Below are 19,276 nucleotides of genomic sequence, written 5' to 3'. Positions count from 1 at the left end.
AATGTAAATACTATAGGATAGCAAAACACAAAAAGTGAAGCAAACGATGCCAAACATTGAGAAAATGCATCATTTCTGGCTGCAAATCTATTTTTAAAAAAGTTCTGTAAAATCCTGGAGGGACTGTAGAGTTGTCACAATACACAGCAAATTCATCTGAGTTAAATTCTCGGTGTTGAAGCATTTCAGAGTAAAGTGTTGACGTTAAAGAGTTAGATTTTGATAAAGAATATAATAAGAGTTAGAATTGATTTTATTCAGTGCGAAATCAAGGAGTTATCTTTTCTACACTTGGTGGTGTTATTTCCAACATCCGGGAATTCATGCAGCTCCAGTCACTGAAGAATTTTCCAGACGCCATTTTCCATCTGAGGTTTAGAACAGCAACTGGTGAGTCAAACTACCTAAATGTTGGTATTTTACTGACTCTCTTTAAGGAAATACAGTTGTAAACATTGTTAAGTTAATAACTTTAGAATGGAGTGACAATTTTAAACTTCTGCGGTTCATTCATGGTCGTTTGTGTATCTAGCTTAACTGCATTACTATTCACTTCTTTTTAAGAATGTTTTTATATGCTCACGCATACATAGTGCATAAAAACATCAAATGTACATGTTCAACACATTTCTGTCACGCTTAATGCCATTTTGTGCGTTGTTACCCATCTGTAAAATAAAATCGACACTTCTCCTTTAATTCGAAGCAAACTAGCGAGGGAATCCCCGGAGCAGCCTAGCCTACTCTGCCCGGATGCTAACGGCAACACAGGACGGTTTCCAAAAGCTCAGGAGAGTTTCTAAAACATATCTGGTGAGTAAATGAATATGCTTACTTGTAAAAGGCTTCCTGACTAAAACATATGATTGTTTGTTATTCGTGTACGTTAATTTGGTTATTTTAAACACCGCGGCCCCTTTAAACTGGTTCATTCGTGGCCGTCCATATAAGTTACCGTTAGTCCATAGACTCGCTTGATAACGTACGCTTGAATTATATTAAGTGTTGACAACCGTTAAAGTCGGAATGTTAACATTAATGTCTTTAAATCACCGCGTTTGCACTTTCTCAGACATTTAACGTTACAGAAGTCTCCCGGAAGTTGCAGGACTAACGTTAACGTTATCCCGAAAATGCACAGAAACTCCCAGATGCCCAAGTAGATGCCCGCAAATGAATGATAATCTCCCGGAAATCGCGCGTCTCCCGCCCGGTCATTAAACACTTTGCACACTCCTCTCCACCGCATCCCTCCCATTGCTCTTCAGGTACTCATTTCTCCCGCTACCTCCCGCAAATCAACTCTGTATCCCCTGAAAATTACTTTTCCCAACTCGGGATGTCTGACGTTAGTTAGTTAGGCTATTTATGTAGTCAGGAACATCTTAGTCAAGCTTTTTCTCCCGCATGATATTGTGCTTAAAACTATAGGCTAAACTTAGCATGTACTGTACACAACATTTCCGTTTTATTAAAGACAATTTAGTGCGTTGTAAACAGCCACCTGTCTGTAAAATTAATAAACTGATTCATATTTGAGCAGCCTAATGATGATACAGGTTTGATTTGTAGATTTATTATCAATAATCAACATCTGAATCAAAAGATATCTGAAAAGTGTGAGGCATACTTTGTGATGTTCATCTCTCCTTTTTATCTGAAGGTTATGCATATGTGTTAGATACTAATTTTTCGTTGTTTTTTAACAGCCACAGTTCCCTATACAATAACACAAGACCCTGTGACGGTGGCTGATTAGAGACGGATGGTGTATTTCCAGAGTTGGTGAAATGACCAAGCACACCTTCTTGGTCATATGTGGTGATAATAATGAAGGTATGTTTGATAAAGTTCTGTATTTGTTTCACAATAAGCTGAGAGGGTATTAGAGCATTAAAGAATAACGAATGACATGAAGGTGAAAAGTTTTGTATTGTGGGTGAACTGTTACTTAAATAATGTTTTGCTCTTTGCTTTGCACTTTTCCTCTTCTGCTTATCCTAATATTTTAGATTATATTTGGACCTGAAACATCTGCTAGACTCCAGTAAAGGTGGCGTCAATACTGGACCTGAAAGGGCCAAACAAGTTGAATCTGGTAAAGAAACACGCACACACACACACACACACACACACACACACGCACACGCTTACAGAAAACTGTAAGTTTATGAATATTTTTTACACTGTGGCCAATATTTTGGGGAAGTCAGCATCACTAAATGATATAAAAGATTTTAAGCTCCTCTAAATTTTGCTCCAAGTGTTGTGTTAAATTGAGGATTCTCGACCGACAGCTGCCTGTTTTTCCAGTACTAGTCATAGTGGTTAACCTAATTGTAACCCAACAGTGATGTATGTGTTTTTTCTACTTTTCCATATCCTGTCACCTCAACCAGCTGGGAGAGTCAAGTTGTGGATCATCATTAAGATTTTCAAAAGGTGAGTTTAGATTTCTTGAATGTTTTATTTACTTTAAATGTTCTTTTGAATATATCATAGAATTTGATTGCAATTTGTTTTCAAACATTTTTCTTAGTCATGCTGGAGTCTTGAAGAGTTCTTAGATGAGCATCACCCTATATCCGTGCATCAGGAACCACCAGACGAGTGATCAGCAGCTACTACATCGTCATGGATAAAAAGGTCATCCTGTGGCTGGGAAGCACTTCATTCACAGGACATGCTTGATGAGATTTCCTAGCTCCAGTTTGTTTCACACAAGTTTACAGCATTTATACCTTCATTTAAACTGCTGTGTTTGATATGGAGGACCAAGGAAACACCAGAAGTGAAAGATTTGTACGCCAAGTTGTTTAAAATGTAATTTCAGAAGAAAACTATGAGTGACGCTATATTGAACTTTCAAATTGCTCAGATGAAACATCAAGTTTGGACCAAAGGACTGAAACAGCCTTTTTGAGCACTGGTCATACATATTTTGTTGATACTGTCTGTACTAATAAAACATTTAAAGCATATTTGACATTGTTGCATTTTAAAAACTGAATGAATTGTTGAAGTGGTGAATGTTTTCAAATAAAATGTTTTTTCTTTTGTAATTTACAGTCTATTTGACCTTTTTACCATATTTACACTTAAGAGAGTTGAATAAATTAACAATATATTACACCAGGCGGTGTTAAATATAGTTACATTTTTTAACTCTGCCCAGAGTTAAAATTAACCCTTACTTCGGTGTCAATGTGCCAACCCTTTTGAAAGTGTTGATTTAACTCTGTTTTGAGTGGACCCCATGAGACACTTTCAAATTGTTGAAATTAACACCCATAGAGTTGTTTTGGGTCCCCATATTTTGCTGTGTACTGGAATCTGGTACCATTCGATACAAAAAAATTTGTAAAAACTTCCATCCACTAACATTTGTGCGCTGTTAAGCACATTCTTAAATAGTGCTGATTTGCCATTGTGTTTGCGTGCTCAACAGAAATGACTGTGATTGGTCATTAAGGTCATCAGTTCACCAAACTCAACGCTGTTTACCACAGATACAGGGACACGTTTTAAAACCATTTCTGCAGTGGTTTGATTGTGTTAAAGTTGTAAAAGTTGACCTAAAAAACAATAGACTTCTCAAATAATTATATATACGATAGATAGATAGATGGATGGATGGATGGATGGATGGATGGATGGATGGATGGATGGATGGATGGATGGATGGATGGATGGATGGATGGATGGATGGATGGATGGATGGATGGATGGATGGATGGATGGATGGATGGATGGATGGATGGATTGATAGATAGATAGATAGATAGATAGATAGATAGATAGATAGATAGATAGATAGATAGATAGATAGATAGATAGATAGATAGATAGATAGATAGATAGATAGATAGATAGATAGATAGATAGATAGATAGATTTTTAACACATTGTAATAAAAACATCTGAACTGTGTGTTGAACTGAACCTAAACTGGCACACTCAGAAGAACCATAATATTAATATTAAATCATAAAAAAGGGGTAAACTTTAAAGTTTTCGGAACTGAATATTTATAAAAAAAACGATTGCTTGGTTTGTTTGTTTGTTTGTTTTTAATGACAGAAACTCCAGATTCTCCTTATCATTCCTCTTCTAGAATGGCTAACATTCTTGAGCTTCAAAAGCTAATCGCTAGCTCTCAGAAAAAGAAGGACAAATATCAACAAGTCTTCCAGCAGGTTCTTTCTCCCTCTCACTCATTAACCAGATAGAAAGAAGATACCGAGAAAGAAATTAAGCTCATATAAAGCATTATTAATGGCAAAAATAAACAGAAAACACTCATTTGTGTATGATGACACATTTGAGCTCAGATTATTATTAGTAATTATAAGCTATTCCTGTCATATACGAATATCTAAAGTTCTTCACGGAGTCGTTCTTAGTTCCTCTTCGACTTCAAAGCATTAAAAGCACAAGGTCACTTTTAAAGTTCTCCGAACTGAATATTTGCCAACAAATGATTGCTTTGTTTTTTTTTAGTTTTGTTTTGTTTTATGACAGAAACTCTAGAATCTCCTTATCGTTCCTCTTCCAGAATGGCTAACATCCTGGAGCTTCAAAAGCTAATCTCTCAGAAAAAGAAGGACAAATATCAACAAGTCCTCCAGCAGGTTCTTCCTCCCTCTCTCTCATTAACCAGACAGATAGAAGATACAGAGGAGAAAAAAAAAACGGATAATTCTCATTCCAAGCAAACAACCACATATCCCTGACTTTTAATTAAAAACGCCATCGCAATTAGACACGCCGGTTTAAAGGGAAAAGCAGAAAAATAAATAAAAAACAGAGAAAAGTTCAGAGTTGCAAAGCAGATCAGGCAGGGCTCCAGGAGAATAAAGCTCTAGACTTGCTCAAATATGATCACAAATCGGCTTATATGTTTTCTCCGAAACATGCAAGGATATACAAAAGGGGGGGTAGTAGCGGGAAAAGCTGAAAGTCATTCTTCTGATGACGAAGGACGATGGGAGATTGGGGTCAGAGGGAAAAGAGGCGACTGTTGCGTTCACCACAAATGAGATCAATTAATCACCGGTTAATGGGGGCTCGGCTCGTTTATCTGTCTGTTCCATTGCATTTCATTAAGAAGCAAAAAAAAAAGAAAATAAGCAAATGAGCGCGTGCTTATTTTGACCCTGATAAGGCGCCTGGTGTCACTGGAAAACAATATTTGTGTCTGGCCTTTTCAAGGAAGCTTATTAAAGCCTAACATCACCTTAATGAACAGTAATATTAACGCCTGCAGGATTACTCAGCGTTATCAGATGCTCTAATCTGAATTATGAACTTGACTCTTATGCGGACGATTGAGCAATGAGGATGTTTTGGAAATGGTGCGGTGTGTGTATTTGTTTCGCATGATTGCTTATGGGCTAATCATTAAACTGACTTATTGCATGGTATAGTGTACAGATTTTTTTAATAAACTACTGCATGCCGTGAATATAATTGCATGATACCTTTTTTGTTATGGATAGATTTGTTTTTATTATGATTTGTCAACACAATCTTATGGAAATTTGTAACTTTTTGATTTATGGCCCATTTCTGAGTGGTACAGTACGGAAATGTACGGGTCGGTACAGGTCACCTTTATCAAGCTTGCATTTTCACTGGCGAAAGGGTACCAATGGTTCACCAGCACATGTAACCTCTTGTTACTAAGTAATTTCATCATTCCAAGTTCATAATAGACCAAAAGGTGAGGATAATAGTTAAACATGGCAGTTTATGTTTTAGGTTGCTGAAAAAATAATTTGGTTCGTTGTTTTGTCGGGTTTCTCCTTTGTTTTTTCCACACGTTTTTCCATTTCTGAAAGGATCTGATATCAGAAGCACTTTAATAATCACCTAAATGCCATTGTCATCAGCTCAAGAAATTCATTTTTTCAAATATAGACATGCGATCGTGAGCTCCCTCGAAAAAGTGCTCGCACTTTAGATGGCTTTGTGAAGAACAAGGCACACTGTAGATTCTGCTCTTCTTCTTGGCTTTGTGGCTGTTCCTCAAGGCGACGACAAGGTTTGTTTAAGCTCGGATTGACCATGGCTCGTTATTATGTGTACATTATTATGGTGTAATGTCTCTGCTGTGTATTTAAAAATGGCGCTTCCTTTGTTTTCATTCTCCTATCTTGTGCACAAGCTAATGACTTATCTCTGTAAACCAATAGCCTTTAGCTGCGCATCTTGCTGGACCTTTTGGTACCCTTTTGTTGCGATAGGTACCCTTTCGAAAGGGTGCCCAAAAAGTGGTAAGGTACGGTTTGCTTTTTTTGTACCTTTTGGCGGTGGAAACTGCCATAAAAGCGTACCGAACTGTATTTTACCACTTAATGGAAATAGACCATTAGTGGCTTATTCGTATGAATTTGTACAGTCTCATTCGTACTATTTAGTACTATTTGCTCATTTCCCAATGATGGTTGGGTTTAGGGGCGGAGTTGGGTGCCTTTTAAAGTCGTACATTTTGAATTAATAACTAAAATGACAAAATGTAAAATAGTTACGTTTCCTTGTGAGATCAGGCTGCATTTTCTGTATTCAAATGTCTTCATGTGTTTTTTTTTTTTTTAGTCATTTAATGGTGCAACCATGGAATTTGAGAAGGCAAAAATGTATTTAAATATCAATATTTTTATTGTTCGCCAATTTTAGTCAAACCATAGTTTGGTGTACTCATGCAAAAAGTGTCAAAGAAATTAATTGTATACATTTAGGATATAAACATTATTGCGTTTTTGGTCAGATTTGTTTTATTAATACTTTTTTTTAAATGACATGATTGAATGATATTAATAATAATTACATAACATTTTTATTAATTAATTTATTTATTTGTTTATTAATTAATTAATTTATTTATTTATTTTTGAATTAAGGTTTTAAATTGGAAACATTTAACAATTTTTCATTTTACAATTTTTCAGTTCATCCTGCTGTGGCGACCCCAGATTATTAAAGGGACTAAGCTGAGAAGAGAGTAAATGAATGAATGAATTATCAATCTTTTATTTTACATCACTCCCTAGAAAGCTGTAATTTAGAAAAAAATTTTTAAAGAAAACACTTTTTTATTTATAATTAAATCATGAACAACAGTGTTGCTAACTTTTAAAATTAGCCCAATTGAGACGAAATCCACTAAGTCATTCATGTCACAGAACAAAATATGATTTGAAATGTAATGCAAATGGGTGGAATGGTGACTCAGTGGTTAGCACTGTTGCCTCACAGCAAGAAGGTTGCTGGTTTGAGTCCTGGCTGGGTCAGCATTTCTCTGTGGAGTTTGCATGTTCCACCCATGTTGGCGTGGGGCTGCTCCAGTTTCCCCTACAGTCCAAGGACATGCGCTATTAGTGAATTGGATAAACTAAAATGGCCATAGTGTGTGTGTGTTTGCGTGTGTATGTTTGTGTGTAAGAGTGTATGGGTGTTTCCCAGTACTGGGTTGCAGCTGGAAGGGCATCCGCTGTAGACAAAAGTTGATGAAACGGCACATGATGTTCTACTGCAGCGGTTCCCAACAGTGGGGTGCGGCCCACAAGGGGGCCTCAGTGAGCTTTGTGGGGGGTCGCGTCATATTTAAAAAAATCTTAGCAGTGGACAATTAGGAGAATGATCATGTTGCCATAGTTCATTTTATCCTCTTGCTCAGTGGTCCTCAACCACCGGTCCATGGATCAATTGGTACCAGGCTGCACAAGAAATCATTATTTCTGTTTTATTATTATCTGAGTCTGAACGATCTTTTATTTTGAAAAGTCTTTTATTTTGAAAAATCACCGTATTCTCTCACTTACATCTCGGTCACTTAAGCACCCAAATTTAACCCAAAAGCAGCAAAATGAGTAAGAAACGGAATAGATCCACAACCCATTTGTCAACAAATCAGGTGAATCCAGCATGGCTGTGTAAAAAGGTCAACTGATGGAGATTGCAAATGGCGACGGCCTTTTAGGGGCCATTCGCATATCGCATATTTCTAGAGTTTGCACAGTTTTGTTGTTTCCAATGGTGTGACGAGCTCGCACCAATGAACCCTAGGCCAAGAGCGCACCGCAAGTCACGTGACAAGAATTGACCGATGAGCTTCAGCTTGTATGGAATATTCACATTTCGTAAGACTAATTTTATCAAACAAAAACAAAACACACAAACACTGCAGTCCTTTGTACTTTTCTCCATAAATAAAATTTGTATCAGAGAGTGACAGCAATGTTTTGTCAGTTTGCCATCCTCTGAGAAAACAGTCAATGGTCGAAAAATTGTCAAGCGTTGACCGGTGTGTGGTGAAAAACAGGTTGAGGACCACTGCCCTATACTGACCAAAAATGGACACATTTGTAATCTGTCCTTCACAAAAAACAGTCTCACTGATTCGCCTCACAGCAAAACTCACACTAATTGATAGAGTATAACAAATAACATGCAAGTAATAAATTGTAATAGCCTATATTATTTTTTCCCATATACATCAGTCTAATATTTGTGCATAAACACATCTAGATATAGCAATAAACATACAGTTTGTTTGAAAACAACATTTTTAGTCATCATTACTGCAAACTTATATAAGCGATTATATTATTAAATGTGGAGGGGGCCTTACAATATTTTCCGGGGAAAAAGGGGGTCTCAGGCAAAAAAAAAGTTGGGAACCACTGTTCTACTGTACATAATGTTTTTTTTTTTTTTTTTATTCAACTGTATAGGATTAGTGTACTTACAGAAACCAGAAAATAGAGCATCATTTTACTCTGCTAAAGACAAAGAAATAGCAAGTTCAGTGTTTTATTTATTTATTTTATTCTTTGCGTTTTTCTCACTGTGATCTGGCCTCCTCCAACCCGAGGTAATTGGTTTTCAGGAGTGGCGGCCATGTGGAGATGAAAAACAATCCGTAAAACTCTTAACAGATGCTGTAATTACCTGAGTAGAAATGCTTCAGTAAGCTGCACTCTTCTACTTTCTGTCTTTCTTTATGCCTCTGAGGCTTCCTATTGTCTCGTATTGTCTTGCCAGCTTTACTCTATTTTACTGTAAAAATTAATGAATAAATAAATGAATAAATGCTTAGTTCCACACAATCAGTGTTGGAACAACATGAAGGAATTAGGTTAACTTATTAGTGTTTATGCATTTAAGTTTCCCTCTAAATAACTCAAGAATTGTTATGTTTTAATTGATTTTAAATAAGTAGTTTGAACAAAGAAATGTCATTTTTGGAGTATTAACAAAACTAGACACTAGTTTTATGTGGACTCACAGAGTAAAAAAAAAATCATATATAGAAGTTGATATGTCAACGTTTTTATTGTTTTATTGTATTATGCACTAAACAAATGTTCCTTTCTTTCTTTCTTTCATTCTGTCTTTATTTTTTTCTTTCTTTCTTCATGTGTTTATTTATTTATGTATTGATTTATAGGTTGATTGTAAAAAAATCTACCCTTCTTTCTGTTTTGATTTATTTATTTATTAATTGTAAAAAAATCTTTCTTTATTTCTTTCTTTCTTTCTTTCTTTCTTTCTTTCTTTCTTTCTTTCTTTCTTTCTTTCTTTACTAATTGGTTGTAAAAAAAAAACTTCTTTTTTTCTGAATAAAAAAAAATGTATTTCTTTATTGATATATTATAAATAAAAAAAAATCTTTCTGTTTTTCTTTCTTTCATTGACTGGTTGTAAACAAAACTTCCTAACTTTCTTTCTTGATTTATTGTAAAAAATTATTTTGTTTTTGAAACAATCCACTTATTTCTCTTTCTTTCTTTTTCTAGATTAAAAAATAATTTGTTTGTATTTTTTATTGTTATCGTAAAAAAAAAACTTCTTTACTGATTGTTTTTTTAAAAACGTTTTAATATTAATATAAATAAATATAAATATAATATAAAATGTATTTTTTATTGATATAATGTAAAAAAAAACTCTTCCCTTTTTTTCTTTCTAAATTAAAAAATATTAATTTCTTTATTGATATATTGTAAAAAAAAATTACAGATTAAATAAAAATAAAAATCAGAAACAATCACTGCTTAAACAATTGAACAAAACTCTCAATCCATCCTTAAACCCATCTTTTGAATTGTTTTAAATTACAAAATAAGTATATATTACAGTTTCTTTAAACAATAATATTATTAAATCAAATAGTTTAATAGATTGCAGCATTTCCGCTCGAGCTCTGGTTATATTTCAGACCCTGAAGCATACAGTACAATTAGTATGTTTTTTTTTTTTTTTACATCCAATCTTCAGAGGTTAGTTATAGCTAAAGGAAACGGTGATTGAAACTGCAGTGAATTATACAATAAATGCCTACGCTGAACATAAACATGTTTACAATCTGCAATCATTTCTTGAGTCTGAAGTGGCGGTGATGAATGAATTTCAGTCGCCTTTCAATCAGCGCAGGCAAAATAAACAAGAATTATGTCTTTATGCGTTAATATGTTATTTTAAATTGCCTCTTTTTTTCTTCTTCTTTTTTTCACGCTGTCTCACAGTTTAGCAGGCTGCTAAGGAAACTAAATTGGCTTTTTGCATAAAAGAGTCAAATAGATTTGTTCAAAATAATAATAATAATAATAATAATAATAATAATAATAATAGATATGACCCAGAGGTCAAACTGCTGTGGCATTTAAAGTTACAGAATCCTTTTTCTGACACAAAACATATTTAGCTGCAGCACATACTGTGAATGAAGCTACATTCATTCATTCATTCATCATCTCTCGGCTTAGTCCCTTTATTTTACGCAATGGATGCCCTTCCAGCTGCAACCTAGTACTGGGAAACACCCAAACACTCTTACAGGCACACTCAAACACTATGGTCAATTTAGTTTATTCAATCCACCTATAGCGCATGTGTTTAGTCTGTGGGGGAAACCGTAGCACCCGGAGGAAACCCACAAGAACATGTGGAGAACATGCAAACTCCACACAGAAATGCCAGCTGACCCAGCTGGGACTCAAACCAGTGACCTACTTGCTGTGGAGTGACAATGCTAACCACTGAGCCACCATGAAGCTCCAGTTCTGAGAAAATCTTACTTTTTGTAATGCTTCCCTCTTCAAAAAAAAAAAAAATAATAAATTATTTAATTTATTCCAATTTTAATCCAATTTATTTACTTTTAATTTGTGAAAAGCTGCACTCAACAGAACGTCGCGAGCTCCTGCCGAGGATCTGTGTGATTAAACCCAACGGCTGGCTGGCAATATGGATTTCGACACCGCGAGTCATTTTTCACTGTTTTCTTTCTCATGCTTTGCAAGTCTGCGTTATTAAAACAATGATTTTTGGTTCACTTCACTGTGCCTGATGAGATGCAATTTATTTTTCCTCAATCTAATCCCTGAGTGCTTTTCTTAATTCTCCTTTCTTCTTCTACTCCTTCCAAGAACAAAATTGCTTTTCATGAACTTTTTCTTCTGTATAAAACATGTTGCCATTTATTTTTTATTTATTTATTTAATTATAATATTTATTTATAATATTTAATTTAATATTATCTAAATGTTACACAGATCTATAGTTATACCTATAGTTATAGTCAGATCTATAGTTATACACTATATACAGATCTATAGTGTATATATACACTCTTGTTTGTTTGAACTACTTAATAAAACTGAGCTGAACCAACACCATTATTGATTTTTTTTGTGACAAATTCATTGTTTCATTTTCAATCCACTTAAATAAAAACACTGATAAGTTAACTTAATTCCTTCATGTTGTCTTAACACAAATCGATTGTGTGGAACTCATTTTTTTACAGTGAGTGTCTTTTGATTAGGATCTCTCTCTCTCTCTCTCTCTCTCTCTCTCTCTCTCTCTCTCTCTCTCTCTCTCTCTCTCTCTCTCTCTCTCTCTCTCTCTCTAAGTTTGAATAATTATTATTTCAATCAAATAGCAATTAGAGCCAATTAGATTCAAACTCTTGACCACAGAGAATTTTTTTACTGCAATGTTTTAGAAAGAGTTTTTGCAAAAAACATTTCAACTGTACAATGTTTATAAATGATTAAACGTTAAAAGTCTTTAAATATATCTATATGTAACTATTTTTTTTTTATATGTAACAATTTTTTTTACTGAATTCTGTCCTCTTTATATTTATTCTATGTATATGTGTCCATTCAAATATTTTTTTGAGAAAACAGATATTTTGAGAGAACTGATTTCATTCACAACAAAAATGTTCTGTCACATTATAGATATCTTTAATGACTACTAATTTCAAAATGGAAGGCAAAAATAATAATAATAAAAAATAATAATAATAAGTATTATTATTAGTATTATAATTATTATTATTCATTCTTTCATTTTCTTTTCAGCTTAGTCCCTTTATTAATCCGGGGTCACCACATTATTATTATTATTATTATTATTATTATTATTGTTGTTGTTGTTGTTGTTGTTGTTGTTGTTGTTGTTGTTGTTGTTGTTGTTGTTATTATTATTATTATTATTATTATTATTATTATTATTATTATTATTATTATTATGTAATTTAGCCTTTCATTTTGAAATTAGTAAAGCCATTAAAGATATTTATAATGTGACAGAAAAAAATATATCTGTGGTCAAGAGTTTGAACAATAATAATAATAATAATAATAATTATTATTATTATTATTATTATTATTATATACACTGATAAAATATTTAATGCTTAAAGATAAATTATGTTCTCTCTATATTTATTCTATCTATCTTTATCCGTTTAAATTATTTTTAGAGAACAGATATTTGGACAGAACAGAACTGATTTAAAATAAAAATACAACATTTCTGCATTATAGATACCTTTAATGACTTTACTCAGTTTGATAAAATGGAAGGAAAAAAAAGTGTAATTATAATAATAATTGTAAAACATATATATATATATATATATATATATATATATATATATATATATATATATATATATATATATATATATATATATATATATATATAAATGGGAATGAAAACTGCAATTTTTTATGGAGAGAACAGACTTTATTACAAATATTTTTTTACATTCTAAATATCTTTAATGACTTTATTCATATAAAAATGGAAGCTAAACCAAGAAAACTAAATAATTGTGAAAATATAAAATTGCACTGACAAAAATATTTCATATTAAAATGAAATATTTTGTCATATTATAGACATATTTACTGACTTAATTTTACTAAACTATTATTATTTAGCATGAGTTTACTTACACTTTAACATATTATTAACAACATATATTTTAAATATTTTAACAAACAAAATTATGAATCAGTTTTGAATTAACCTGAAAATGTCACCGACTCAAAAAAAAAGTGAATTTATGTTTGCCAAATTCAATTTAAACTATTAACAATATTTTAGCTATTTTAATTTAGCTCTGAGCTGAAATGAACATGCAACTGGGCTTTTGTTTTCCCACATACGCTATGAACAGTAAACCAATCACAACAAGCTGGCCTGGATTTAACAAATCAGAGCCGAGCACATTCTAAGAGGGAGGGGTTTACAGAGACCAAAACAAAGCATTTCAGGCAATGGATATTACCCAAAAATCAAAGTACTTTTGACCTTGCGTGGGATGTAACCCTATTACGGAGCTCTGTAAACAAAATTAGGATTCTTAATGGATATCAATAAATCAGCAACAACTGAATCTGACAGAAAACTACTAGCACAATATAAGGTGTCATCATAACAAATTACAGCATTTTATCCAGCATTTGCCACTCTTGACTAATATGATTTAAATTATGGTTTATTAAAGGGACAGTACACTCAGAAATGTACATTTGGTCATCATTTAGTTTACTTCTTTTTTACGTTGAACACACAATACATTATTTTGTAGAATGTTTGAAACGTTAGCCATTTCAGCTTTTCCTGTAGACCAGAGTTTTTTAAGTTGATACTGTGTAAATATAACTCACTTATAGTGTTGTACAAGCAACTCTCTTAAGAGTGTTACTTTTACACTGAAAATATTTGGACAATATGTTTACTCAATTAGAGTTGATTTGAACTCATTTAGAGTTGAAATGGCACTCCAAATTTTGCAGTGACAAATGAAAATGACTATTGGTTTCTAACATTTTTTATAAAGATTTGGAAGCACTTAAGGGTTAATAAATAATGAGTAAATTCACATTGGCTATTCATGGTCTGCTGAAAGTAATTTGCTTGTTCCAATAAGGTGAATTTTAATAGCTGATGGTTGAGAGGAGAATAATGACTGCTCATTGTACCAATTTTTTTTTTCGTTTAAAATGCTTCTCAGATTGTTTAAAGTATAACAAAAGTTACTCCCATAATCCATGCTGACCATTATGGGGCAAAAGCTGGATATCTTAAAAAGAGACAGTTTCTCTGCCAGCCTGGTGCGAGGAAGCGTATCAGCCGTACCATCAAACCCTGCACCTCCCTCCAGCTCTATTTCCTTTCATTGAGCTTCCGAGAGGGTGACAGAAATTTAACGCGGTGAAATCAGGCCTCTAGAGAAAAGAGCCAGAGAGAGAGAGAGAGAGAGTCTTTTCAGTGAGAGAACAGGGTCTCGGCAGTGTCATTATTTCCATTTCTGTGAAGCGGCGTTTTGTCAGGACGCGTCTCTGTCCCGTCCTACAGCCTGACACCTGCCTCTGATAGACGCTCTTCTCTACACACCTCTGTCTTCCAGATTCGGATCAGCTCTGATAAGATAAAGCTGAGATGACTGGCTATTTCAGGCCTTTCTCACATCTGATATCAATGATGTTATGGCAGAGGCTCACAGACTGAAGTCATAATTATGATATGATGTGCATTCAAGTGGATTTAAGGCAAAAACACTGTCCATTTTGGCCTGTTTGTCTTTCTGTAAGGTTTTTTTTTTTAAAGTCATTTGTGAAGAAACAATACATCATATGCATTTAAGTGTTTGTTTTGTGACACTTCATCTGTTGCGTCTGTAGATTTCAATGACAATAGATATTTTTAAAGGCTGTTTTGTCAAAGGAGTTTTTTTTTCTTTTCTGAACAGAGTCATACATATCCACTTTAGCAGCTCTTATACATCAGTGTACACAGTTTTATTTATATCTATACTCTGAAAATTAAGATTGTGGGAACTAGAAGGATGAAGTTGAATTAACTAGAAAAACTTAGTTGAATTAAGTTGCAGGAAATAGAGAAAATAAGGCTGAATAAATAAAAAAAAAATAAGCTGAATTAGCTAGGAAAATTAGGTTAAATTAACTAGAAGAATTAAGTTGTGTAAACTATAAAAAATTAAGTTGTGAGAGCTAGAAAAATTAAGCTGTTTATTTAATTGTTTTATTTAATTCAAGACACGGGAACTAGAAGAATTACGTTAAATTAAATTAAAGTTGAATTTGCTAGAAAATTTTTGTTTTGTTAAATTAGCTAGAAAATTAAGTTGAATTAGCTCAGAAATTGAAGTTGCAGGAACTTAAATTAAGTAGTTAATTTAACTGGTTAAGTTAAATTAAGTGATAGGAATTAGAAAAAATGACATTGAATAAAGTAAAATTAGGGTGAATTAACTAGAAAAATAAGTTGTGGGAACTAGAAAATTTTGTTAAATGAAGTCACAGAACTTCATTTACATTGTAAAAAATTACATTAGATAAAATAAAATGAAGTTAAATTTGCTAGCAAATTTAAGTTAAATGAACTGGAAGAATTAAGGTGTGTGAACTATTAAAAAAATAAGTTGGGGGAAATACAAAATTACAAAGTTACTTTGACTGGTTAGGTTAACTTACATCATGTGAATTAGAAAAAGGGTTAAATAGTTGTTGAATTTGCTAGGAAAATTTAGTTAAATTAACTGTAAAATAAATTAAGTTGTGTAAGCTATAAGTTAAGTTGCTGGAACTAGAAAAATTATGTTGAACAATAAAATTAAGTTATTTTAGCTTTGAAAGTTAAGATAAATTAACTAGAAAAATTAAGTTGAATCAAGTTGTTAATTTAACTGGTTATGTTAAATTAAGTCAGAGAAACTAAAAAAATTATGTTGAATAAAATAAAAGTTGAATTCGCTTTAGTAGAAAAAATGAGTTAAAATAATTTGAAAAATTAAGTTGTGTGGGGTGGAAAAAATATGTTGATTTAAGATGGGAAATTAGGTTGAATTAAGCTGTTAATTCAACTGGTTGGGTTTATTTAAGTCGTGGGAACTAAAAAATAAATTAAAATAAAGTTCAATTCACTGAAAAAATTAAGGTAAATTAACTAGAAAATAAGTCGTGTCAACTATAAAAATTAAGTTGTGGTCTAATTGTTCAATTAGATCGCTGGAAGTAGAAAAAATAAGTTGAATTAAATAAAATTAAATTAAGTTTAATTAGCAGGGAAATGTTAAAATTAACTAGAAACAAGTTGTGTAAACAACAAAAATCAAATTTGTGCAAACTAAAAAATAGGTAGAAAAACGTTATAATAACTAGTTAATTTGAATTAAGCTGTAGAAACTTCAAAAATTAGGTTGCAGGAACAACAATAATTAAGTTAAAATAATATAAATATCAAGTTGAATTAACTAGAAAATATTAAGTTGCTGTTCTTTTTGTCTGTGTACGTATATTTTGTTTTGTCTTATTGTAAGGTGTATTGCAGTGCTGTTATGCAAGCAAAATATCATATATATTAAGTCTAACAATAAGGTTTGTATTGTATTGTAGAAAATGTAGTTGCGGCAACTAGAAAAAAGTTTAATTGACTATAAATATTAGATTGAATTAACTAGATAAATGAAGTTGTGGTAACTTAAAAAAATAGTTGTGTAAACAACAAAAATTCATGTTAACTACTGCAATAACTACACTAATACAACCTTATTTCATATCGACTCCAGACATTTGACTGCAGTGTATTTTGCTACATTTAGTTTATGAGTAGAAAATTTAAAAATGTCTGACAAGTGATGAAGAAAGAGTATTTTGATGTAAATAATCATCATGAGTAAAATATAATTCCTAGCCTAAAAAATGAGCCTACTAAGCAGTAAACTCTGTCTCGCTCCATAGTTTTCTTTTCATCAATATTACCCAAAATACGTACTGTAGAGTCAACATTTACAAAGACTTAATTAGCTTATTTGTGACCGCTCTGGGTAATTTCTCACAGTTTTCTTTCTTATGCTTTGAACGACTCCTGAAATTAAAACAATGGCTTTTGGTTCACTTCACCGTGCCTGATGAGATATGACTTTTCTTTTTCATTTGCATTTAATCATTTAGCAGACGCTTTTATCCAAAGCGGCTTACAAATGAGAAAAATCACAAGCAATTCATCATCAGAAGCTGTGAGTATTTGTAAACCACAGCGATAAAGAAGCCGGAGCTGAAATTGTACCGTGTTGTGTTCATAAACATCCACAGAAAACAGAAGGGATACTGAAGTCCTGAATGCCAGTGATATTACTCTGAAACTGAAGCCACAGGTTCTGAAAATATTAAATAGTAAAGCATAAGTTCATTCCAAAACAAACATTCTGTCATGAATTCATTATGATATTTATCTATTAGCTTATGCAGAGCTATCTTCTTTGTAACTTTCACTTCTGAAGCATCTATATTTTAATTCATGAGTAAAAAAGAACGTTTATAAAAATATATGATTATGGGAGTACTTTTTACTGATAATACCTTGAAATTTGACATCTCTTTGCATTACTTTCCATGTCTTTGCAATTATTAAGTAGGAATACAGTAAATACAAATTGTAATAATTATTGTAAGCATCTAAATAAATTTGTTTATTCAAAATTTCACATTTGACAGTATTCAGTGTGGTACTTGACATTTTAAACATTCATTCATTCATTTTCTTTTCGGCTTAGTCGCTTTATTAATCTGGGGTCGCCACAGCGGAATGAACCGCCAACTTATCCAAGATATGTTTTACGCAGCAGATGTCCTTCCAGCTGTAACCCATCACTGGGAAACAACCATACACACTCATTCACACACATAGACTACAGACAATTTAGCTTACCCAATTCACATACCGGGTCTTTGATCTTGTGGGGAAAACAGGACAAACCATGCCATTTTAAGTGAAGTTTTTTTTAACTAATTTCTAGAGAAGCACGGGATATGATTGACTGCAGCTGGTCTCCTATCTACACTCATTAGTTAGCCAATCGGATCTATCCTAACTCACTATACTGTTAGTAGCCTAGCTAGATTTACTCCCTTATCTTCGTTTTCCGAAGAAACCCCCCATCCACCCATTCTCCTCCTTTCCTCCTTTAAAAAGGGGTGCTCTCGAGAACCACCTGATCTCGTACTTCCCTCACATGCTCTATGGACCTGGCGGGAGCCCTGGCCTCAACTATCTCCGAGCTCAGGGTTCTCTCCCGGGACAGCATACCAAACCTGTTAACCGTTGTCAACCAATATCTAAGTGTCAACTCTTGAAACATATTTTATGAAATTTACAAGCTATTTTGAGTTGAGTTGTTTCTCTTTTTTTTTTCATGTAATCTACTGTAGATATTTTCGTTTAATAATATTGTGTTTTTTTTCAAAGTGTCAATTTTCTTTTCTTTTATTGTTGTTATTTGTGAAATGTATTAGCAAAACTGTGTTGAATAGTTTTGTTAAAATTATTCAACATAATGTTAAAATTGTTTCTAGACCATTTTGTCTTGCCAAAACCCTAAAAACATGTCAATTGTTAATATTCCTATGCAAAAAAAAAAAAAAAAAAAATATATATATATATATATATATATATATATATATATATATATATATATATATATATATATATATATATATATATATATATAATCCAAAACTTGAAAACCAAAAAAAATATCTACATTATTTTCAGAGATAAATCTGCTCAACAGAAAATAATAATATTACATTTTAATAATACAATTTTATCCATTTTGAAACATAAAAACAAAAAAATCATAATTTATCTAATAAAAAAACTGTAAAAGGTAACATCTTATTTTGATGGTCCATTTAAGAATTAGTAGACTGTCTGCTTAATATCTGTTGATAATGCTGCTAAACAGACATTTAAAATTTGAAAGCAGAAAGTTTTTGTAATTTGGAGTAAGTTTGTTGCTGCACTGTAAAATAAGTTGACTCAACTTTAAATTGTAAGGCTACTTGCAGTTTTTTAAGCTGACTTGAACTTAAATCGAGTCAAGTGCTGTACTTGGGTTAAAAGTTGAGTCAACCCAAAAAGAGCTCTGCAGCAAGTTGCCTTACAA

At 32.5% G+C, this 19,276-nt stretch overlaps 1 long non-coding RNA gene across 1 annotated transcript; it reads left to right on the top strand.

Moving 5' to 3' along the window:
- Window positions 1-361: 361 nt before the first annotated feature.
- On the top strand, window positions 362-3,062 carry LOC141380897 (uncharacterized). Its single transcript, XR_012400260.1, has 6 exons — window positions 362-390; window positions 707-813; window positions 1,710-1,836; window positions 2,013-2,098; window positions 2,400-2,442; window positions 2,540-3,062. It is a non-coding gene; the product is annotated as an uncharacterized lncRNA (long non-coding RNA).
- The last annotated feature ends 16,214 nt before the right edge of the window (window positions 3,063-19,276 follow it).

This window comes from Danio rerio, chromosome 25 (assembly GCF_049306965.1).
Source record: "Danio rerio strain Tuebingen ecotype United States chromosome 25, GRCz12tu, whole genome shotgun sequence".
NCBI classification, from domain to species: Eukaryota; Metazoa; Chordata; class Actinopteri; order Cypriniformes; family Danionidae; genus Danio; species Danio rerio.
Note: the sequence above shows the minus strand (reverse complement) of the source record. Positions and strands in the feature narration are given on the sequence as shown.